General features: G+C 40.4%; 1 long non-coding RNA gene across 2 annotated transcripts in view; it reads left to right on the top strand.

The window, feature by feature from the left end:
- Positions 1 to 603: 603 nt before the first annotated feature.
- Positions 604 to 25,079, top strand: part of LOC119489734 — a 34,281-nt gene continuing 9,805 nt past the window's right edge. The window contains exons 1-2 of one of the 2 annotated variants that reach the window (XR_005207242.1): positions 604 to 688; positions 3,326 to 3,382. This is a non-coding gene — a long non-coding RNA (uncharacterized LOC119489734). The remainder of the gene's footprint in view (positions 689 to 3,325; positions 3,383 to 25,079) is intronic. The other variant, XR_005207243.1, reaches the window with a different exon arrangement.

The raw sequence follows: 25,079 nt of genomic DNA, 5'->3' as shown, positions 1-25,079 counted from the left end.
ATGGCTTAATGAAAGAAGGTCTGGATGCTTCCTATATCTAATCGTAAATAAAGGTTAAGGAGGTGTCCGTCAAAATTATTCATAAATATTACCCTGCCAATCACTACATGCAGAAATAAAAATAAAAAAAGACATAAAAAACTGCTATTATTGTGATGAATATTCAGAAACTGTTTTGTTCTCACACCAAGAAATTCATTCTGGCAAGACCTCTGCAGATTTGTCATTGATGATATCTTTAAAGACTTTACATTATCATGGGAAAATGTAGAGTTTACATGGTTTCTTCAAAAACCCAAGAAAAGAAGATATGTTTTTTTTATAATAAATTTGATAATTATGTTTTTTTTTTAAGCATAAATATAAATGTAACAATAAATGTTCTTATTTTGTTGTTTTCCTACTACTACTTTCTAATTTGACTAACAAAAAGGCTAATAAGACACATAATATTATAATATTTTTGTCTAGTATGATTTTTCTCCTTTGGTATAGTTTTAACTACCTCCTATACTGAATCTGTATTCTGTTCTTTTGTTTATTAATAATAAAAAGGGTCATTCAAACGGACTCATTAAGCAAATCTGTTAAACACGACACACTTGAAGGCATCACTGACATAGCTAGCTTATCATGTAGCTAGTGAGCTTTTTCCTTCCTCCTCTGTTCCTAAGCAACATTCCCCTCCGTGAGTATAAAGTAATAATACTTTAAATACCTGTGATACGTAGCTGGCCACGTACAGTACAAGCTGCTAATTGCTTCAGTAAGGTGTGGTGAACATAAATGTAAGCATTGTTCAGCCTTAGCAGATATTTGTTGTTATGTTAGCATCCAAGCTAATCGCTAGCTAACGCCAGTTGCTAGCTAGCGGAACTGTTTCCTAGTTCGGACACTTTTTTTTTGCTAACATTCAACTAAAATTACACTTTAACTACTAATATAAATGATCGTGTAATGTTTTACGTTAATTTAATATATTAAAACTAAAGTCTAACTTATTACCTTTCTATCCGAATATCATTTTAAAGGGACTGTTTGCAACTTCTTACACGTATAAATCAATCCAGGTCGGTGTCCCCTAGACTCCAACACAAACTACACGGAAGCACCAGAACCGCAAAGTTATATCTAGTGAAGCCCGTCTTGCAAAACAGTGTTGGCGGCGGTAAGAGGACGCGGGGGGAGACCGTAGCTTTGGTCTCCAGGGCCGTAGTCTCTGCTGTACTCTGCTCCTCTGCCTGCCTGCCTGCTTGCCTTCACTCAGCTCGCTCCACCTCACGTGCATATGCGCCCACTACGCACTGCAGGAGAGTTAGTAGCTCTGAGAATATCTAGTGAATGTACAGTGGACGTTTGTGCAGAAATAAATGCTGCAGCTCCTCCAGACCAACAGAAGTTTCCGCAGCGAGAAACATTATCGTCTCCGACCAAAACTCCGGTGTCTCCCCTGTTCCTTCTGACCGCGGTCGGGAGGCTGAAGCAGGAAAAGTTGACACTAGGATCAGCAGTGATTCATGGAGAGACCTTCGTCTGGTCAGCTAACATTACTGCCAGGTGAAATATAGAGTGATATTGTGGTGTTAACTGATGTGTGTCGCCTCACTGTTTTGACGGATGCTCACTCACATTCACGTAGCGCGTGCACACGGGCGAGCGTGGGCAACAGGACGCTGACTTCCGTTGACTTAACGGCCACATGTGTCGCTGTTACAACCAATTTCCGATTCTTACAAACAGTCCCTTTAAGGATGCTTCAAATTGAATGGGGCAGTTTTGTTTGTTTTTGTCTTTATTTTCAACTTTTTTTATTTTATTTTTTTACAATAAACACACACAAGACACGAAACACCCAGTACCCTTATACAAAATAACAGAAAAATAACTGGGGATACATGTCAAGAACAAGTGCAAAGCTGCCAGAATTCAACAGTATTGGCAAGACAGGAGACTGCTCCTTCAGGGTACAGAGTGAGAAAAAAGAAACAGCTAAAACAACAACAAAAAAGAAAAAACACATATGGGTGGGAGACTGCCAGAATATCAGTCAGCATACAGAATAAAGCAGAGTTTGCACACATAGCAGCAAATCTCAAGAGCTATATACAGTTCGGTCTTATCAAGAAATGTCAAAAACACCTTTAAAAAAGTGTTTTGTGAATTATGTTTGCTATAGCAAATCTGTTCCATCTTAGCAATAGAATGCATTTCGTTGAGCCACCTCCTGAAACATGGTGATGATGGAGACTTGAAATTTAATGATATTCGTTTTTTTAGCTGCAATCATGCCTGCTGTGAGAGCCTGCTTTGATGGGAGGGAAGGGCCCTTGTCTTGTCAGAGCAGCCAAATATTGCCCCATTACAGTCTCGCTGAATGTTTATTTCATATTGTTTTGGGGCAGATGATGGGTTTTTGACAGACCTGTATGAAGGATATACTGTATAAAACCTTAGTTCTTAAAGTGGCAGTAGGCAGTATATTTCTGGCATCATTGGGCAAAAATTCCACAATAACCTTTCAGCATATTGTAATGCAAGTGTTCTGAGAGATAACTAGACTTCTGCACCTCCTCATGGCTCTGTTTTCAGGCTTTAGAAAAATCTAGCCCGTGGCGGGAGACTTTTACCAATCACAGGTCATTTCATTGAGAGAGCGTTCCAATTGGCTGTGCTCCAGTCATGTGTCCGGAACTTGGCGTTCCTTGACCAGATTTCACAATGGCGGCGGCGTCAAAAACGTTCTCATTTTACAGCTAAACAGTGCACTACAAGATGATTCTGAAAACATTTGAGGCAAGAAATAGGCATTAACGTAACATAACATTGATTCATATCTGATCAGCGCTGACTAGTTTGACTGTTTGGTCGGAGTTCGCGAGTGATTGACAGCCGGCTCTCATAGACGGCAGATGGACAGCGGACCTCAGATCAGCTCTTACTGCTTGTTTTCCACCGGTAAATCTTGCAGATGCTGTTAGGAGCATCAGAGGACACTGAGGCACATGATTTTTTTCAGGTTACCTGTTTCATGTACTACTGTCACGATATAGCAACCATTTTATAAAAATAAATTTTTGTTAATCATATTTGCTCCAATCTCACCTACTTCAGCTTTAATGCAGAGCTATTAAGCTATAAAACACATCAAAATGACTTACCTAGATGTGGTTACTTATGGTTGTAAGTGTGCACCATGCAGAGGTATTATTTTGGAAAGAATAAAATGCAAATACTGTATATTATAAATAAAATATTGGATGGCACTCAGAGTGTGTGTGTGGAAACATAATGTTTTATTGTGAATATTGGACTTGTATTTTAACAGGTGGTGAGACTGAGGACTCCAGTGGGATGCCCATGTTTCTCCATTTCTGCTGGATGTGTAAGTAATGTTATGAAAACTGGAACTTGATATGCTAAACCCAAGTTTGTAAGATTGTTTACTTACTTTCCTCCTGATTTCTTCTCATCAAAATTGATTGAATTCAGGTTATATTTGTGCTGCAGCATTTCATTTTCGACTCCTGTTTATGTGTTATCCTTCCTCTCTGTGTAGACCAAGTACTATTACATTAAGTGTACACTGTATATCAGCTAATATCACATCAAAATTAACAATATGACCAAAGCCTAGATGATTAAACATATACTGTAAATATGCTTCTCTCCAACCCACAACCTCTCTGTTTCTGTATTGCCTCTCCATTTCCCTTTCTTTTTGTCCCTTCACCTTCTCTCTGCGGTCTATTAGATCTTTTCACCCCTCACTCTCTTTTATTCATGCACGCTTTCTTTGTTCCTGTACTTCTATTCTGTCTGTCTCTCTCTCTCTCACTCCCTCTTTATTACCTCTGGCATCCAATTGGCCGGCATTGTAGAAGCTACAACCAAAAATGATGGCATTAATTATTTGGGTAGAGATTATGTGATTAAGCTTGTGTGTGTGTGCGCGCTCTTGTGTATGTGCATGTAAATGCCTCTGTGAGTGTGTGTATGGATGTATTGTGTGCCGTATCTGGTGGCCACATTATTAGATTCAGATGAGAGCGGCGAGCCTGCATGTGTGGGCAATTTGTTCGTTAAATTGTTGACCCACTGCTGTTCTGCTGATGCAAAGCAAACAAACACAGGAACAACAAACAATCAAACAAACAAATGATGTGCCCTCCGAAATTGCTCCTGCTGCCAAAAATACAATAAATAAAACAGATAAAAAGTGATAATAAATGGATCTGGCATCCAAAAGATCAGACACCCCCAGCAGAGGTCTTTGGGTTGAGAAAATGAGACCCAGATGTTGATTCACTTTACAGTATTTCTAGTGCACACTTTGTTTTATTCAGGTCACAGAGTTTTTGTTTATGAAAAGACTGATGAGGGAGAACGATGAAGGAGGAGCAGCAATAAAGAAAGTAAGAGGAGGAGACGGGAGAGAGGTGAAATATTAGAAAAGAGATACAGAAGTGAAAGACAGAATCAGGTGAAGAAATCAATGCAGAGAGAAATGTGTGGTGTGATTTGTGAAGTTCAGCACAGATGCACATGATGGACCAAATAAACAAATGTTTCAGGATACTTAGTTAGTGCCAGAGCGTGATTCATCAGAATGTGTGTGTGTGTGTGTGTGTGTGTGTGTGTGTGTGTGTGAGGGGAGGGGACAGAGCGGTTTATAGGCCAGCTGTGTGTAGTCTTTTAGTCAGGCAGTGACCTAAATCACTGAATAAAAAGAGAGAGAGAGAGAATGAGAGGAGTGTGTGTGAGAAGAGGAAGAGGAGGGGTTGTAGATACAGGGATATGTAAGAAGGAGTGAGTAAAAGACAGAGAGGAGGAAGATGAGAGACAGAGGTTGAGGAGGAAAAAAGGATGTTGACAGAAAGAAGTAAGGAAGGAAGAGTTGGAAGTGAAAGCAAAGAGAGAAGAGGGATGCTGGTGACAAAGGTTGAGGCTGAAATTATGCAGCGCAGACATAAATATCTGGGCTTGTTATTCATTCTTTGCCTGCTTTACATTTCCAGAGCAAAAAAAAACTTCCAAACCGCCACGCTGGCTCACTACACGAACGCACAACCGCTCCCTGCAGCCACAGCTTTCTTTCTCTGCGACTGTTTACTAAACATAGCATCACACACACCGCAGCATGCATAATGGAAGAAGAACTATAAAAAGCTATGAATCCCACACACAGAGAGATAATTAGCTGCACGAGGACAGTGAAGTGCCCTCGACACAAAACGCCACATTAAGAATTTATCACCATGTTGCAAATTAAAGAAGAAATTCATCTTTATGTTGTAAATATCATCATGGTCAAATAATTACATTTGTGATTCAGAGCAGGGGAGGCGCACTCAGAGGGATCAGAGACACAGGGGCAGAATCCATTAGCATCACTTTCAGGCTTCACATCTGCTTGCTGCCCTGCCAGCTTAGGACCGCAGCACCGCAGCACTGCCGCACCGACTCGGCTTCGGCACCGCAGTACCACACCAATAATTCCAGCACAGCTTTAGCTTCTACTCTGATGTTGAGAAAATAAAAGAGGATGTTAATATTTCAGTTTGAGTATCAATCGCTCGCCCTCCTTCAGACTTGAAAGGTGTCTGTGAATAGTTTGCTGCTCCTCGGAGAACGCGAGGCTGTGGTCAGCGTGGATTCATGTTGATTACAGTATCAAAGTATACATTGTCCAAAGAGAGTTGGATTTAACAACATTCGACTTAAATTAAAAAAAATCTCAAATTTCTATGTTTTTGGGTTGTCCGTCCGTCCGTCCGTCCGTCCGTCCGTCCGTTGGGCGATATGGCCAAAATATTCTATCACGATAGAAGTAATTTGATATCTCGATAACGATATATATTACGATATAGCATGTTTTCTGATAATTCAATTAATAGATAGTCTATATGAAACAACCACATGGTAAAGTGTATTTTGTATACTCCTGTGTGAATGAAATACTTGACAAAAGTACAGAGTAATTTCTCATTTTAAGAAATGCAAAATGAACTTTAAGACTGAAATTATGGAGAAAAAAAAAATATATAGGCCCAGCCCATATCACAATATAAACAATATAGAAAAATATGTACGATAGGCATTTTTATATCGTTTTGATGATATACTGTGTATCGTCATATTGCCCAGCCCTACCCTCCGTCCATCCGTCCGTATGTCCGGTCCATTCTTGTGAACGCGATATCTCAGGAACACCTGGAGGGAATTTCATCAAATTTGGCACAAACATCCACTTGGATTCAAGGATGAAGTGATTTGAATTTGGTGGTCAAAGGTCATTGTGACCTCACAAAACACGTTTTTGGCCATAACCCAAGAATTCATATCACATTACAATTTCACGCTAATGTCTAACAGGATAAAAATGATGCAGTGATGACATTTTGGACAGATATGGATATAAACTAAACTAAAATAAACTGCAACTTGACTGGTTGGTGGAGGCAGTAATTCTAGTTTTTTATCCTTCTGGTCCCTTGTGAGTATAAAAGTGTGACGATTCATTGATCTGGATCGATATAATGATTCAATGATCAACGACCCAATATCATCGATGCAAAGTGAAAACATCATTACATATCATCATCTTTCAGATACACCTTTATTTTGAAATTCCCGTTCCCATCTGTCACCATCTCTGTCCAAGCACCCAGTAATGAAATTGTCAAATCATATTTTAGTGTTTTTTGTGAGTTGATATAAATGTAACTGATTGTGTCAAATGGGCATAATGATATCATCTCATATTGATCATAGGCCCCTGAATTGAATCGAATCGAAATCGTATCATGGCAGACTTTGTGATCTCAGCAAACATCGTATTGTTGTCCAAAGAATCAATCAATGTAATGAAACTTGTGATATTGTTTTAGGTTTTCTGTGAATTGTTTAGTTCAGATGAGTCTGGCAACTGTTAGCAAGTCATTATAATGAAATGCAGAGTGGTGTGGTACATCTTTAAAAGAAAATGATGATACAAAAGTGAGAAAAAAATGATCCTATTAGTTCTTAATGATGGTTTAAAATGATTTCTGCTAATGCAGTGTTTTCTCTGAGGTTGCTCCACAATCTGGGCAGCTGCCAGGTGTGACTGTTGAACTGTATGAAAATAACAAGATGCGGCTTGAAAAAAGAGTATGCTTGATCAGCAGAACCTTTCCCTGCATATCTAGCGCTCTCAAAAGTTTCAAGTCCTCCTGATAATCATTGGCTTTCTTCCAAAGATTTTTCTTCGAAAGGGTTTTTTCTTGTAGTAAGGAAGTAATCTATCCAGCGAGCCTTGTTGTGTCATTTCCTTCTGTTATGGTGAAATATGTTCACATGTGACAGGCGTTACAGTGTGCTGCTTTTTATGCAGATTCAGGGCTTGCGGACAACCGCTATCATAATACACTTCTGCTGGGCTTTGCCATATTTCCAGTCGAGTAGTCAGGCACGCTCTAAATGTTTGGGGGCATGGTGTTGATGATACAGAGAGCACCAGACTGAAGACGCAGTGAAAAATCTGCATCATTTTATTTCTGCTATCGGGGTGGAAAACCTGTTGGAACAGCTTGTGAAGCGTGGAACCTCATATTAGACCTCGTATTATTAAGTCTGCATGGTTAGATTTTCAAAATATAGAGTACTGTGTTTCAAGATAAGAATAGTGTTTTCGGAGTGTTTTTGCAAATTCATGTAATTAAATGGAAATGTGCTCATTTAAGTCCCTGGCATTCACAAGAACAAAAAACTGCTCATCTAATTGAAATGAGACAAATCTGCTGTTTGAAACCTGTCCAGGAGGGCGACAGGTCAAATCATGCAGACTCACCTAATTGGACGGATTTCAATAATTGTTTAGTAGAAAGGAGCCAATTGAGGTCGTGTCCAGTTTGTGTAATGCGTTGATTGGAATGAGTCCAAAACAGCATGTGAACACAGATGGATTTGTAACCACTCCAACCAAATCAAATTTGATTAATGCTTTCATTGAATGACTTTATTCGTATGATTACATAAATGGTGAATAAGTTAGATTGTTATAAAAGAGCGTCTTTAAAACCAATGAAAGCAGTAGTAGTTAAATGCTTTCAGCTGGGTGGCATCTCTCCTCACGCAGCAGTGACCCACTTTACTTAATAATCAGATGTAGAGGAAACACTTGACCTTTAGACAATAGAAGAAGGTTTTGTTTGGTCTAAAATAGGGCTGCAACTAACGATTATTTTTATTGTCGATTAATCTGTTGATTATTTACTCTATTAATCGATTAGTTGTTTGGTCTATAAAATGTCAGAAAATGGTGAAAAATGTTAATCAGTGTTTCCCAAAGCCCAAGATGACGTCCTAAAACGTCTTGTTTTAACCACGTCGCAAAGAAATTCAGTGTACTGTCATAGAGGAGTAAAGAAACCAGAAAATATTCACATTTAAGAAGCTGGAATCAGAGAATTTTGACTTTTCTTTCTATAACAAATTACTCAATCTGATTAATCGATTATCAAAATAGTTGGCGATTAATTTAATAGTTTACTTTCATGTGAAGAGAATTATTTATTTTTTTTTACTATAATTGTCTTTCCATAATCTTATCCACGGCTCAACCATACTGTAGTTGTAGTTGCGACCGTGCATTGTCCGTGTTCTGTCTGCCGAATCTGTTGGTAAATCCAATATGAGACGTCCAACGATCCCATGAGAAAAGAGGGGGAGAGCAATTGGAAGGCACATGACATTTTCCATGAAACCGTTTCCAATCTACAACACTGTGAGTATGTGGCAGGCATCATCTCCCACTGAGCCAGCAGGACAGTCAGGAACCCAGATTGGTTGTAAATTAGTTACACATGGTTACAGGGACAGACCTCCATGTTGGATGGAGCAGCAACACTCGACGAGGAAATCTTTACCGCAATTATGCTCATGACAGTGATGCAGTTTGATATTCGGCACGGCTCTGCATATATAAGGAACATCTTCAAAGGCATAATGGCCTTTATATGGCAGGGTATCTACATAACAATGCATTCCTTATAGACGAGATACGATTCATATATCTGGATATAAAAAGAACAGAGCAGCTGGGACACTTCTTCTTTGTGTGAATAAAAGCGGCTCTATAAATAAACCTACTTTGGTTCCCCTGATTACTATTGGTATGTCCCCTGTGTCAAAATCTGCTTTCTTGTATGTTTTTTTTTGTATTTTATACCCCCCTCTTTTCCCTTTACAACAACAAATAGCACAGAAATTTGATGTTTTCTATTCGTTTTTCAATTCATTTTATTTCCAGAACCATAGTCCCCAAAAGCCAACCGCTGTTCATGATAAAAAAAAGAGAGAGATGTTTTGTTTGTACCTGTTATATCAGTAGCAGTTCACAGCAAATCCCTCTCGCTCGCTTTCTCCTGCACACCACTTTTGGATCAGTGCATCATTTCCCTCTCAGTCTGGATTTCATTCAACATTGCTTCACATCCCTCCTCCTGCAGCACACACTATAATAACAAAGAGAGACACTCAGCAGATCAGACAACCCAACTGGTAATCAACCTCTAAACCAAATCTGTAATCTGACTCTAAGCACCACTCGTAACTGGATCCTGTACAATTTCGATCTGCTTGAGTCTGGACTTGAGTCAAACTGCATTCGTATTCAGATCAGCTTAGCTTTGTGTAGTTCTGGCTCCGGGTTCCTCCGTCATCCAGTCTGTCTGTTTGGCATCAGGCGAGCCGGTCTGCAGCCAGAGCTCAGATGGAAATCACACCAAATTGGATCAATATTGAATCCAGCGGGGAGAGCTGTGTCTTATTACAGCTCACTATTGGAAAGTTATGCTCCTGATTACCTGCAAGCAATAGGATTACAGTAATGCCCAGAGAGAAGAAGTAACCCCACTTTAACAATGTCGTTATCATACTCCCATGGTTAGATAAAAAGCAATAGGTTGTAATCAGTCTGTATTGGATCAGTATTTAATCCAGCTCTGTCTTTTAACTGGACTGCATTAGGAAGTCACTCCTTTTGTGTAATAGGATTACAGGATTACTAGTTTTCTGGTTCCAAAAAATAGTATGATACATTTTTTAAACGGGACTTAAGGTTTATAGCCACACTAACAGCCCCACGAGGCTGTAATACACGGCACAAAACACAGTTTTTGGATGGAGGAAAAATTGAAGGACATGGTTGCTGTTCTCACTTCTTTACCACTAGTGCGGCAAAAAAAGTAAAGTTTGACCTAAGGGTTGCACCAGAGGAAAGGTCACGCCAACTTCTGTAAATCAAGAGGGTTTATTGTCTGTACGATGGCCATTTTAGGATCTCACACTCCACTTTCTCAGGATTAGGTCTACTTAATGTCTGGTCACTTCAAACAGTGGCGCATTAAAATTACTTCACATGACACAGCTCAAGATTCAAGATTCTTTATTGTCAGTACCATAGTCAACCCGGTCACACAGGAAGGCGTATAAGTAGCACAATATTACACCTTGTATAATCTGCGTGTCATGAGGATGCCTTTTAGGCCTTCCGCGTGTCAATTGTACGCCACACAACAAAACTACGATAACGTCCACAGTCAAGTTGAGGCAACAAAACCACTCACTTAGATTTAGACAACAAAACCACTTAGTTAGGTTTAGGAAAAACATCATGAACTAAGTAAAATATGTACCGAAACAACGTAACATAAGTTCGGAAAACATGTCACAAACGTCGCTAAAAAACGTGACAAACATCACTAACACAACTGATTTGTTTGTTGGACCTATCCACCTCCCATAAGCAGTCTTTCTCCCTTTTTATTCTACGCGACTAGCTCTGAGCGTTGCATATTTACACAGATGCGTTTACATTACATTCAGTACTACATGGCGTACAAATGACACGCCAAAAGCAAGAAAGGTGTTCTTATTGCGCGCTAAATTCCTTGCACATTATCATGTCATTCATATGCAGAAAACAGAGTAATCACAGATAATAAATACAATAACTGCAATAAATAGGATGGTTGGGAACTTGTGCAATTATGCAATATAGATTATTTAATTTCAGACTCTGCGGTTCACTATTCCCTCAAACGTCCGCAGTGTTAAAATAATTTGCTATTAGTCCATTGTGTGAAGTCATGCACGATGAAAGTTCACAGTTACAGTTAAATTATGCGTGAAAGCTCAGCATAGATTTACTTGGCCTTCGCTGAAAAATTACAGTACTTGAGTTGCACCAATTCCATTTTAAATTATTTGATTTTTTGTCTGAAAATTAATTGTATTACAAATGTTGGTGAGACTGGGCCCTCAGACTTGGCTCCACATTAATCAGTCTAAGCTGTACTTTGTCAACCTTAGCTGCACATATAGTTCCAGCTGTAGTGCAGTAGTGGTATGCAGCAGTATTTCACTGCCTGTGTGCAGTAAAAAGTAAGACTTGAGTGGATGAGACATCCATAGAAGCTGCTTCAGATAAAAATCTATCTGTATTGGGTATTGTGTCAGTTGAAATATAGTGTGATTTGTGACGTTAGGAAGTTTCATTGCACCTATCACTTTTATTTCAATCCCTGGTGTCCAGAAACGTCTCCTCAGCTGTTCCGACTCAAACATGAAATATAAAAGATCTGATGACAGATCTGACACTCGTCTAGGGGCCAGAGGAGCAGAGAGGGAAGTCTCTTTTACTCAGCAGCTAGTGACAGGCTGCCATTCAACAAAGCACTAATAACCCTCTATTAGTCCCACCTGTGCTTTTCTACTATGGTTAAAACCCAAACTATTAAAATTGACAACCTATTATATCTATTATAGCAGACAATTTGCATTTATATTTCAATCATTCAGCTGACAGTCTAATTGAAGCCAACACCAGTGTTCTTTCTATGGTGGAAAGCCAACCCTATAGGGATGTACGTAGAAGGAATAGGCTTATCTTTTTAACATAATCAGTGAATCAGTGAACATGGCAAGGCCTTGAGACGTGCATTAGAGCAGAACAGAAGAGAGTACTCAGCAGAACAGAGGGAACATCTCATCTTGTATTCTTTATAGGTATCTCTAGACTGCAAGGCGTTCTAGTGCAATTTACATTTCCACATTTACATTTTAGCCCCATTACAGCGCACAGCCACTTATCATGAGTGCATCAGCAGGAGTTGGGGAGGAGGATCCAAAGATTATCGCGCTATTGTAAAATCCTTTCAGAGAGGTGATTGGGGCTTGGATGCAGACAGGAGCTCTCTTGAAAATGTGGACGGGAACTGGCCTCATTTATCCCTCATTCAACACCTTTTACCACATGAAACGTGAGAGTATAAGGTGCTAACCACCTCTGAAATAGAGTGATACTACTCACTGTGATCGGTTATGTCCTATGAAACTCTTTCGCATCTACAACTCACCATTCTCTACGTCTGCTGTCGACCATCATTGGGCCACTGTTGAGCATCTGTGGCCACCTGCCTACAGTAGATTTTGAGGTGTCAGTGAGAGACGTAGCGGTCTGACTGGCTGGTCAGGTGGTGTTTTTGGAGAGCTGTGAAGAGAGCCATACAGGTCGGAGTGTTCTGAAGGCATGTCTTGCTTTGCTGATGCGTAGCTCCACATTCTTATCTGCTCTCGTCTGTGCTGATGTTGCTTCCCAGGTAGACAAACTCTGCCACATTTTCCAGGGGTTGCTCCTTGATATTTATTGCTTTGTGGGATTTAGTGTTGATCCTCATGACCTTGGTCTTTCCAATGTTGATCATGAGGCCTAGCTGTTTGCTGTGTTCATGTAATTTGTTTGTCTTCTGTTGCATTTGTGTGTGTGTTCTTGAGATCAGTGCCAAGTCATCTGCAAAATCGAGGTCCTCCAATTGTGTGAAGGGAGTCCACTTTTTTTCTTTTTTTTTTTAAATCTCACATTTAGCACCTTTAAACTGATTCACAGTGTTAAAGTGTCAGGCTAGGAGCGCTGCACATCACTGCAACGTCCCAGGTTAGACTCCAGCCTTGTGACCTTTGTTACATGTCATATAACCCTCTCTCTCTTCCCGTTTCCAGTATCTGACTCTACACTGTCAAATAAAGGTCAAAAATGCCAAAAAAATACAATATAAAAAGTCAGTTGGTTTTGTTTTTCTTTTCATCATGTTTGGTCGTCAGGTTTTTGTGTGCACATTGGGCATTGGCTGCAGTCTTTGCCTTGTGTTTAAGAAAGGTGATTGGAGGCAACGTGAGGAGGTGCAAAGTATTTGATCATTTGGCCTTTGTTGCTGCTGTCTTTGAGATGGGTTTGGTGTGTCAGGCCAACAACAATAACAACGTGAAGAGTGGGTACAGAAATCAAATTTTCTGACGGAAAATCCAAAGAAAACTGACTGAAGTAGATCCTGGAAGGACATACCGGCAGCTAATAAGTGGCAAACCACCAAAGTTAAAATAGAAACAGAAAGTTCTACTATAGATTTCATATAGATCAAACTGATGACTGAAATTATCTTAATGCTAATCTTTCTATATGGTTCACATACATATAGCCAGCAGTCAGCTGTCCTATAATTAGCTCCAGAAACTAGGAGGATGTATAGAATCTGTGTGTATGTGTTGACTTCCTACAGTAAAGAGGTGTGTGACTCATTGTTCGTTATGAGTGGATGAATATGTGCTTACAGTTGGATTCACACTGAACTCCTGCTCTGTCCTCTGTGTAAATGGATGTGTATGAACTGTGGTAGGATTAATCACATCCCTGCGCCGCAGTCCTGAAGAGGAAATTATGTCCTGGTGGTTAAATATTTAACGAAATGAGCAGGGCTGTAATATAGAGGCTAATATAGAAAGGTGAGGTGTGTGTGTGTGTGTGTGTGTGTGTGTGTGTGTGTATGCGTGTGTGTGTGTGTGTGTGTGTGTGTGTGTGTGTGTGTGTGTGTGTGTGTGTGTGCGTGTGTGTGTGTGTGTGTGGTCTTAAGACAGGAAGAGGAAATAGGCCATGGTTTTATGTGTGTAATTAATATCAGTGTCTGTTAGTGCTGAAGCATTTTTTTTGTCCATTGTCAAGATATTAATTGTCATTTTGATAATAGTTTGCCATTTTAAATGATTTATAAAGCAGAAATGAGCAGTCGCTCGTTCCTGCTTTCCAAATGAGGATTTGCTGCTTTTCTCTGGTTTGTACACAGTAATTCCTGTTTTTTAACAATTTGAAGATGTTCCCTTTGACGTTGGGAACTGAGCAGGCATTAGAGAGAGTTATCGTACGTGTCCACAGGATCCGTCATTTCCATGCTTCCCATTTCATGCAATACATTCTGGTAGCACAGCGTTGCGCTTCGAGAGACGGACTGTCACGTTGGCCGCTCCTCATTTGCATAAACTTGAGGGCTAAGCTACTTTAAGCAAATCAGGGATGTTCAGCTCGACTCCCTGCCTCTGGAAACTCCCAAAAAACGTTTAAACTAACTTTTCCTATAATACGCTGCAGAAACTAGGAGGATGTATAGAATCTGTGTGTGTGTGTGTGTGTGTGTGTTGACTTCCTACAGTAATTTCGATTCTTAGATTTAATTGACAGATCTGTAACTGAGTTTCTCCACAAAGAATCACACAAAAGCACCACTTTAAATCTTGTGTTTACCAGAGATGTGCTCATAAGCTTCTTGGAAATAAGTCATTCAGCATGAAAAAAGCAAAAAAAAAAAAAAGACTAATCAACTAAAGAAAACTTAGTTGACTAAGACCAAAACGACTGATTGTCTAATCGACCAAGAGGGGGCAGCCCTACTTATTTCTCGCCTCAAATGTTTTCAGAAAGACATTTCGGTGAATGTTTTTCATAATATAAGAGCAAAAAGTTTACAAATGAGCCGCCATGTTGGTCCCGTTTGAAATCCGGGAGCAGCAACCCACAAGTGAAAGCGTTCGTCCAATCAGGTGCCTGGCAGCCCATCGAGCGTCCAATGCTGGGAAGCGCCCCTGTGGACACTTACCATTAGTGTGTAAGAGCAGACGTCCATTAACAGACAGGACTTATTCGAGTCAGGTTGAAATCGTCAGACAACATTTGGCAGGATCTTGTCTCCACCCTGCTGTGAGAAGGTCGGCCACCGCTGTTCCTTCCTGTTGCTTGGTATTTGCATTGTGTCATTCTGGCCAATGATATTTCAGCATTGTCTCTCACCAGTGTGCTGCTACCTGACTGTTACTGACTTATAGCTGCTACAACAACCACAATGAAATACAGACCAAAGTTAGTTTTGCTCTCTTGCTCACCCCATCTTTTGATTTTCTCTTGTTTTGTATTTTTAAACTTAATTACCATCTGTCATTTTAGCTAGCACATGGTTCACACTTGACAAGCTGCATCTTATAATGTGCTGCCCCATGTTCGTCTCTTTTCCCAGTTTGCCCATTGTTCTGGTGTCATGTAAGTTTTACTTGAAATGGGACGTGGCTTCATCTTAAAGTTTGCGTTGGACTGAGTAAAGTGGGTATATGCACTGTAATCTCACATTTTCAGGCCAGTTTCAGAAGCCTCATCCCTTCACACACACACACACACACACACACACTCATAAACCCAAACTGTGGAGAGCTTTCAGCTCGATGGGGGCTCATTACACACTCACACACACCCCTCGACTCCCTGCTGCTCCGTCCCAATCACTAATGCTGGATGTGCAGTTTGATAGGAGTGTGTTCGTGTGTGTGTGATGGCAAAAGAGATGGAAAAAACAAGTGTATTAGCATATGTGCGTGCCAGCTTGCATGTTTAAAGCGATTGTGTGTGTGTGTGTGTGTGTGTGTGTGTGTGTGTGTGCTGGCAGGGGGGCTTGGATGTGCATTTTTAGAGATACAGCATGATAAAAGGGCTTGAATAGACAGCTTGATGACGGGTTGGGACACTGACAGATTTTTGCAGCATCACAGTGAACTCAAGCAAAATTAGGCTAAATGCAGTTTCATAGCTTAGTGACCTGCACTTCCAGGTTAAATGTTATTTCAGAGCCAATACGGGAAGTTATATCAATGCAAGAGCAGTGTAATGGAAATGAAAATGTTGGTAGCCGCTTAATATTTTATTGTTGTCTCAAACCTCCCCTCCAACTGTCTCGTCTACTTTGACTCAGGTATTGATTTCCAGTATTTCCCTGAATGCTTTTAACTTTTATGTTTCCATATGCCCGGCTTCACCAAAGCACCCGCTCTGTGTGGAAAAGAGAGGTCTGTTGTTGTGTTCAGGAGCTTCAGGAGCTTCTGCATCTAAGCTCAGTTGAAATAAACAACTAGAAACATTAAAAACAAAAGTTGCTATCCAGACTGCAAAACAGTATTTAAAGTACAGACTGTGTGTTTCTTTCAGTAGAGCAAACAACAAATGGAAAAGGAGTACTTCACCCCCAAAATGATCATTTCTATATCAATTTCTCACCTTGTGTTACCTTGAATTCTTGAAGTAAACTTTGTTTTTCACGTATGCCTCCACGTAGGGCTGGGCAATATGGAGAAAATCAAATATCACAAAATGTTTTTACCAAATACCTCGATATTGATATTGCAACGAGAGTGTACTGTAATATGGCATAAGTGTTGTCTTTTCCGGGTTTTCAAGGCTGCATTACAGTACAGTGATGTCATTTTCTGAACTCACCAGACTGTTCTAGCTGTTCTTTTATTTACTTTTACACACTTAGTCATTATATCCCATTACCATTTATTATTTATAAGAAATGTCATTGTGTAAATATTCTGTAAAAGCACCAATAGTCAACCCTACATATGATATTACGATATGCAAGATCTAAGACAATATCTAGTCTCATATCATGATATTGATATAATATCGTCGATATATGACCCAGGCCTACCTCCACAGTGAAAGAATCCGAAAACGGAGAAAAGTCTTGAATTGAAGTAAATGGGGCAAAGCTACATCAAAACATCCGTTTACAAACTCTCACACAACTCGTGCTGTATAATCCAAGTCTCATTTATCCAGTTGTATTCTCACTCGTTCCCAAACACATCGCTAAAACCTTACTATTTAAAACACACCCACACAAACAGTACTCAGTTTTCTTCACTAATTTAAGGTAACAAAAGGCGAGTAATTGATATAAAAATGGTCATTTTGGGAGTGAAGTATTCCTTCCATTTTTCCAGCCTAAGATTTACAGGAAAAGACATTCATTCATTCAATTGAATGACATTTTACATGTAGGTACCCACCCCAGACTATACGACCGCTGATAGTAGAGATGTGTCAGCCTCTGTATGCAGTATATGCAGATATGCAGTATATTTCATGCCTCCCAGCAAGCTGTACTTGATATCTGAACATGGAGGTTCTTTGTTGGCCTTGGGGATACATGTATGTGGTAAATATTCTAGATGCAAGGTCCACTCACTTGATCTGTCTTGGCAACAGACTTGCAATGTTACAGCACGGTGTGATGACGGCTCATGCTGGGTGTAGATGTTGTATCCTGAGGACCTTCACAGCTAGAACAAACTTTGTGACCCGGAGGCTCACAAAACGTAACAAAACACAACAGCCATCAATTCAATTCAAGAATGCAGGTTTTTTACTAATGCAAAACATGTCTCTTGCATAGACTGTGTAAAATATGGACATAGTCTCAGTGACGTCACCCATAGGGTTTCTGAGGAGCAAAAATTAAACTCAACCAGGATGGTGCCATCTTGGCAGTGATGACTCCGGCTCCCAGACAAAAATGGACAAAGGGGTGGAGCACATACTTGCCAACCCTCCCGATTTTCCCGGGAGACTCCCGTTTTTTATTGCCCTCTCATAGTGTCCTCCCAGTTTCACAATTCTCCCGTATTTCTCCCGATTTATGGCACATTTTCACACTTTTTTTTCTCCTTTTTGTTATCTTAACCTGTTCTTAACTGTTGAGCCAATTCTCAAGTGGCCATTCGATGGACTGCAGTTTTTGGCACTCTGCCGTTGGCTTCATTTTTCTCGGAGGTTGCATCTTGTAGGCCAAAAAAAAATTCCATGGTACAAAATTACAGTAAATATACATTGATGAGGAGGTTTGTTTATCAATACCAGTGCCTTAATAGTGCTGAGATTTCTGTATTTCTGGCTGTAACAGAACAAAAGCTCCTCACCCATTTTATAACAGCCATAGATTTCAACTATAATCCAACAGCAGAGATAAGTAACACTCACTGGGAGAGAATGGGGAGGCAGGTTGACCTAGTGATACTCTGCCATGATGAAAAGGTCAAAGGTTAGATCTCCACAATACTGAATGTTGTGTTCATCAGCTACCAAAGTGTCTTTCAGCCAAACACTGCATGCCCATGCTGCCCACTCATAGTAATTCAATCTGTATCAGAACATCTGCTAAAACATCTTAACAGTACACATCAGGTCAGTGTGTTTGTTTGTGTTTTTTTAAAAAGAAAGCTTTATCGAACCAGATCCTCATCTGCTGAATTAGGGACTGAGATGGATAACGGACAGTACGTGTGTGTGTATGTGTGCACGCCTGGGGGTATGTGTGTGTTTTCCTAAGTCCACTCGCATGCACACACACTGACATACTGACAGAGGCCCGGATACAGAGAAGAGATATAGAGGCTGAGAGAGGCATTAAGCGGAGATGGAGAGGAAGAGGGGGAGAGATTGGGTCATAGACAGGCCGGGTCTGGGTGACAGCTGTTGCATCGAGAGTTTATCAGATTAAATCTGACCATCTCCGCTGTGGGAGGGAGGGACCCAGTTAACTGATGTCCCAAAGACCCGGACACACACACACACACACACACACACACACACACACACACACCTCACTGGACATATTTTAGACTTTATACTTTGAGCTGTTTTGGCCAAATTGTAAAAAAAACCAAGACATTTCATAGCATAAATAGAATAAATCACAAAGAGTTGCAAAAGAGAACAATATCCCATCCTAATGACTGAATACACTGACGGACTTTGACCTTAAAGGGATAGTCTGGGTGTTTTGAAGTGGGGTTGTATGAGGTACTTATCCATAGTCGGTGTATTACTGACAGTAGATGACGATCAGCATGCCCTCAGTTTGGAAAAGCAGATGCAGACTGCTTCTCCAAATGCGAGCATGCTATCTAAGTTACTGTATGTAACATTAATACACTGACCATAAGGATGTATATATTTATATATACTGTATATGTGGCAGCGTCATCCTGCAAAAACCTACGTCAGGTCACGTGGGAAAGAGTTTTTTGGAGGGCTTGGGAAAATAGCATTTAGACGCTAAATCATACAGTACGTACATTTACCAAAATTTGATTTTTCTGATTTGAATACATAAGGAACACCAGTGGGAAACTACAGAATAATATAAAAACCTCCAAAAGAAAAAAGAATAATGGACCCTCCCTTTAAGAAATAGGTAAGAATTGTGTGTCAGGCTCGGTCCCTTATTCAAGATAAAACCTGTCCTTGTGGCTGCATTGAATTCTGGTCTATATTCTGTTACTGAGGGTGCAGAAATTGGTTTTATGATGATTTCTTCCTATATGATTGTTAAACATCAGTGCAAAGTGGCATCTAGAATTGGATCAGTAATATTTTTCTTTTACCAAACTCTATTGTAGCTTCAGAAATAATAGTTTTCAAGGAACATCATGTTTTCTGTGTAAAACCCTCTTGTAGTCTATAATGAATGGATGACAAGCTGTTACTTTGCCCTCTTGATGTCTATAAAAGAACACAACATTTTAGAATAATTCCTCCCAAGGGCAGAGCGTCACTGCCACTGCCTCTCCTCCACCCAGCCCCCATCTCAACCACGAGCCATAGCCTTGGGCAAGCAACCGCAGTTCACAGCAATTAGGTATACCCAGAATCCTAATTTATACGATTTAATTTAATTCAATTCTCAATTTATTCAATTATTGTATAACACAGGCCCTGCTTCTACAACTCACCCTCCCCTCCTCCACCTCTGTCATGACCAAACCCCCACCAATCTCCTGCCTGTCACTTACACCGCTGCTGCACTTGACAGGCGCATTTGCAACTGTTTTGGAAATTAATTGAAGGGGCACGGTTCACAAAACACTCCACATGTTGAATCCAGCAGAATGCTGAGTCTCTGCTGTTGAGAGATTATTCCACGCTAGCAGCCACGGTGATATCGGCAGCTTGCCTTCAGTCTCACTCTCATCTTCGTACTAAACCATTTAAGTGCAGCGCTGTTTCCGCTGAATCCACACGTGTGCTTGTTTGCAGAAATTTTAGAAATGACTATAAGAACATGGTGGAGGTATGAGTGTCATGCAGCCCTGCCCATGCTCCAGTGCATCAGTACACCAAACAACTCCCTCTTAGCACTCTGAAATACATGCAGATTAGAGGAGCACATTAACACTATACATTGCTTTTTGAGAATTTGGCATATTCTTGACTAGACATTAATGATGCAGCGTCATAGAGATCTTACAGTCCCCTTCCATTCAGAAATGTGTTTTGCTTATTGTTGAGCTTCACTGTTACAGAATGATGATGATGAATAGAAAATGGGAAGGGGGAAAGTTTCTCTGTGCTCACCTTGAATCTCAGTTTATGGTGACGTGTGATGTTTTGTGACATCAGAAGTAGTCTTGAAGCCAATCATGGTCCAGTATGCAATTTACAGAAGCGTGTAGGGATGTCACTAGAACCGATACTTCGGTATTAAGTTGATGCCACAATTCTGAAAACGTGGCATTTCTACAGTACCCTATTTTTTCCCCTGATAATGCTACTTTGCGAACAACAAATCTGTGTTGGAATCAGCAGGACGAGAGCTTAACGTTAACTGTTAGCTCCGTTCAGGACTGTGCTGCTTACCGGCTGCTAACAGCTAACGTTAACTAGCTCCTGTCCTGCCGATTTCAACACATGAGGTGCCATTGACATTATGATGCATTCAGGCTCTATTTAGTAAAAATGAGTATTAGGCGAAGGTAAATTCTAACGTTATCATGATGTGTTCAAATGTAATCTTGACCTGTTTAATTCCTAACTAAAACCAGTATGCAATTGGTAATAAAGGAGTGTATGTTGAAGTACATGGGATTTATTGTTGTTTTACTTATGTTTTTTACCGTGGTATCGAATTGGTATCGAGAATTGTGGAATTTCACTGGTATTGGTATTGACTACTAAATTTCTGGTATTGTGTCATCTCTAGAAGCGTGATGTGGAAACTTGAAACCTTCAAGTCCAATTCACTGAGAATTTATTTTTCAGTGAAGTAGGAGACATCTTGTGCCCAGCAGTAAGACTTTGAAATGGAAAAAAATATTTGCATATTCATAGATTCTGAATTTTTTTAATGAGAGAGAAGGAATGGATGTCATCCTAATTTTAATAAGGTAATTTAACATTTGTGGCAAAACCATATCAGATACAAATTAGTACTCAAAGCAGAGTATTTTTTTTATTAGAATCATGATATTGCAATTTTCAACCATTCCCATGAGTCAGTCTCAAACCCCCCGCAGCCAACTCACAAACTCAAACAGTGCACCAAATGTGTATTAATCGGTAGCTGAAAATAATTAGGCCCAGTTCGAATGGCTCAAGACGTAAATTACAAGTCATAGGCTACATTTATTATATAAAATGTGTGGGCCGGCCAAACCAGCAGTAGTTCACCACCTGCCTGACTCCTCTAACCTTTCCAGCTTCCTCCTCTTTCTCTCTCTGAGCTTTTCCTGCTGAGTCAATAAACTCTTTGGCTTGTGGAGGATGAAAACAGCTCAAAATAGAGCGTCTGAGCTTCCACGCCGGCGAGATATGAGCAGCGTGTGATCTTGAGCTGTGTGTTAAATCTGTTCACACGAATGTGTCAGACGCCTAGATGTCGCTGACGTCTCACCCGGCTGAATCTTCTCGCGTAGCGAGTGGAGATAAATCTGCTGCCTGTTGACTGCTCATTGAGATCGCAGGATATGAATGTTTCACAGTTACTATATCGTCATTATTTCTTTTATCTTGTGTTTGCGTGTCAGTGGTTCACAAACACACACAATAATACATATAGACTCATGTACAGTAGGCAAGAAAACACAGTTCCTGTCACACAAAGCTCTGCTGAAAAGACACTTTCTCCTTCAGAGACATCATCTACATCTGGTATTAACGTGGTATCTGTTAATCTTTTCTGGATAAGGAAAAAACAAATGTTAATGCAAGCACCTAACTTCACCTCTTCCTGCTATCTCATGAAAAAGCTACAGGCCAGACAGCAGCATCGTTTAATCTGGGACGCAGCGTGATTGTCTGCCAGCTCCGCTACCAAATTAGCTTATTGAGATCTGATTATTTACTCTATTAACAGCAGGTATGAATGCAAAGCTCCTTGATAAGATGTCGTTAACATGTCAGATGCACATGGCATGTTACCAGCTGTTGTAGCAAAGTGGTAAGAATTACTTTGGCTGTCAAGTTTTCAACCCGGTCGGCAGAAAAAATGTTGGCATTGTACGTTTCTGCAAAATCACAGATACATTGAACGTTGATGTTTCTGAACCAAAAATAAGTTTCATAAATACATTTCTTATCAACCTCGTATCACACTTGCAGAAACACATGATGCCCTATAGTGAATATTTTGAAACGATTGCATACAAAATATTGTGATACTCGATTTTTTTATATTTTCTTACACCCCTAATGTGAATGGACAGCAAAAAAAGTCGCAACCACAAAGCATGGTTAACAAGATGGGCTCCGTGTTTCAAGACGTCTCGGGTGGGTTGCTGCCATCGCTGCAGACCCCTGACGCACTGAGGACAGTCTGCCCTGGTTGATAGTTGCACCCCAACATTCAGGAAAGTTTCTCACAGGCTGCCGCTGCAGGGTGCACACACATCGACGCATGATGGCTACCCAAAAAGCGAAGCCAAAACATCTGGCTGTTAGTTTAGGAAGTGCTTGATTTGATAGAGTTTTCTATGAGCGGAGCATTTTAAACATCAATATCGCAGTGGATCATGTTCATTTAACTTTAGGAAGCCAAAATGGTGATTGCGATATAATTTTCAATTAATTGTGCAGCCCTAACTTGTTCCCCTCCTCTTTTAATCTCTTCCTCTCACTTTCTGGTCTTCCAGTGAAACTGCATCTCATGATCTCTCACCCACCATCTGGCCCACTCTCGTCTTCTCCTCATTTCCATGTTTCCTCTCCATTTCTCTCCGTTATTTATTTCCTTGCTGCTGTCGTCCTCAGTCTATTTCCACCTCCTGCATTTACTCCATCCTACCTTCTGCTATCCCCCTTTCTTTCTCTCACTCTATCAAGCCGTCTCTTTCTCTCTCTTTATTCTCAGGGGCGTCCCTGACCCCATTCATTCATCTCTCTTCAAGACAGTGGATCCACTCTCAGCGATTACTCTACATGCTCCGCTCTCTCTAACATCCCATCCCTGTGTTTATCAACCACTTTCACGTCCACCCCCCCACCCCTCCTGTTTTACCCTCTCTCCCTTTCTCTCGCTCTCCTCCCTCTTTTGTCTGACTCCAACCTATCGCCCGAGGGGAGTGATTGACAAGCGAGCGGGGGTCTTGTAAAGGGGAGTCTGTGATTGGTGGTGAGGGAGATGAAAAGGATAAAGCCTCCTGGACCTGCCCTGACTGCACTGCAAAAAAACACTCATTGTAATTTATCTTGTGCTCAGTCTGAAGGTGCATTCACATCAAGCATGTTTGAAGTCTGTGAAGTCCGCAGTGTTTACCGCTGTAGTTTGTACAGGTGGTAACGATGCCATCCAAAACTGAGATAGGAAACTATTTACACAAAAATAGTGTAGAAGTCGGTGTCCCAAACTGATCAGTAGAAACTCGTGGAAAAAAGGAAGAAAGCCATTCAAAAGTGTAAATTAAGCTTGAAACGCTTTGTAACCTGAGTAGCTGCTAATCCTACAGCCTTTGTGTGTGTTCTCTATGCCTCTAAGTGCTTGTATTGTGTGCACAAAGAAATACCCAATTGAATTTCACACGTTTTGCATGCCTTATCTTTCCTGTTTTTTTTTACCAAACATTATGATTTACCCAAACGTTCTTATCAGGAACTGTTATTATAATTTCTGATCATTTCCACGCTGGCGACAGCCGTGGCCCAAGGCATTATGTTTCCAGTTGTCTGTACGTCCGTATGTCCCATTCTCGTGAACGCAACATCTCAGGAATGTCGAGAGGGAATTTCTTCAAATTTGGCACAAATGTCCACCTGGACTCGAGGATGAACTGGTTAGAGTTTGGTGGTCAAAAGTCCCTGTGACCTCACGTCCGTCTCATTCTCGTGATATTTCGGGAACGCCTTGATATCAAATTCCTTCAAATTTGGCAAAACGTCCACTTGGACTCGAGGATGAACTGGTTGGATCTTCGTGGTCAAAGTTCACTGTGATTTCACGTCCGTCCTATTCTCATGAACCTGATATCTCAGAAACGCCTTGAGCAAATTTCTTCAAATTTGGCACAAACGTCCACTTGAACTCAAGGATGAACTGATCACAGGTCAAAGGTCACTGTGACCTCAGAAAACACGTTTTTGGCAATAACTCATCATTTTCATGTGCTAATTATGACAATTTCACACACGTCTAACTTGACTGGTTGGCGGAGGCATACAACCATGAGGCTGTAATTCCATAAATTTGTTTTACTTTCAATGCAATTCAAATTGTCTGAGTTGTGATGTTGTGAGTTGCCCACATGGCCGGTCAGAGCAGTGAGTGAACAGCGATAGGTGTTATTTTGTGAAACAAAACACAAGTGAATCGCAGCTTCAAGTTTAAAACGCATAAATATATTTTTTTAGAACTTAATCAGCCCTGGAAAGCTCTATTACATTACTATTACAAATGGCAATCAATCATTCATTTTTGTTCCAGTTTTTTGACAATAAAACACCTGAATGTGAACATGTTAGTTAGTTGTGGTGTATTTTCATACAACCATACAGCACTTGCAAAAAGAATCATCTGTACTCTTTTAATACAGCTGTGATGTAGTCTTTTTTTTGGTGCTCCCTTCTCCTGTTTTCACCAAAATGTTATATATACATACTGTATTTCAATGATCTT

Source organism: Sebastes umbrosus, chromosome 6 (genome assembly GCF_015220745.1).
Source record: "Sebastes umbrosus isolate fSebUmb1 chromosome 6, fSebUmb1.pri, whole genome shotgun sequence".
Lineage (NCBI taxonomy): Eukaryota > Metazoa > Chordata > Actinopteri > Perciformes > Sebastidae > Sebastes > Sebastes umbrosus.
This window is presented reverse-complemented; position numbering and strand designations above follow the sequence as displayed.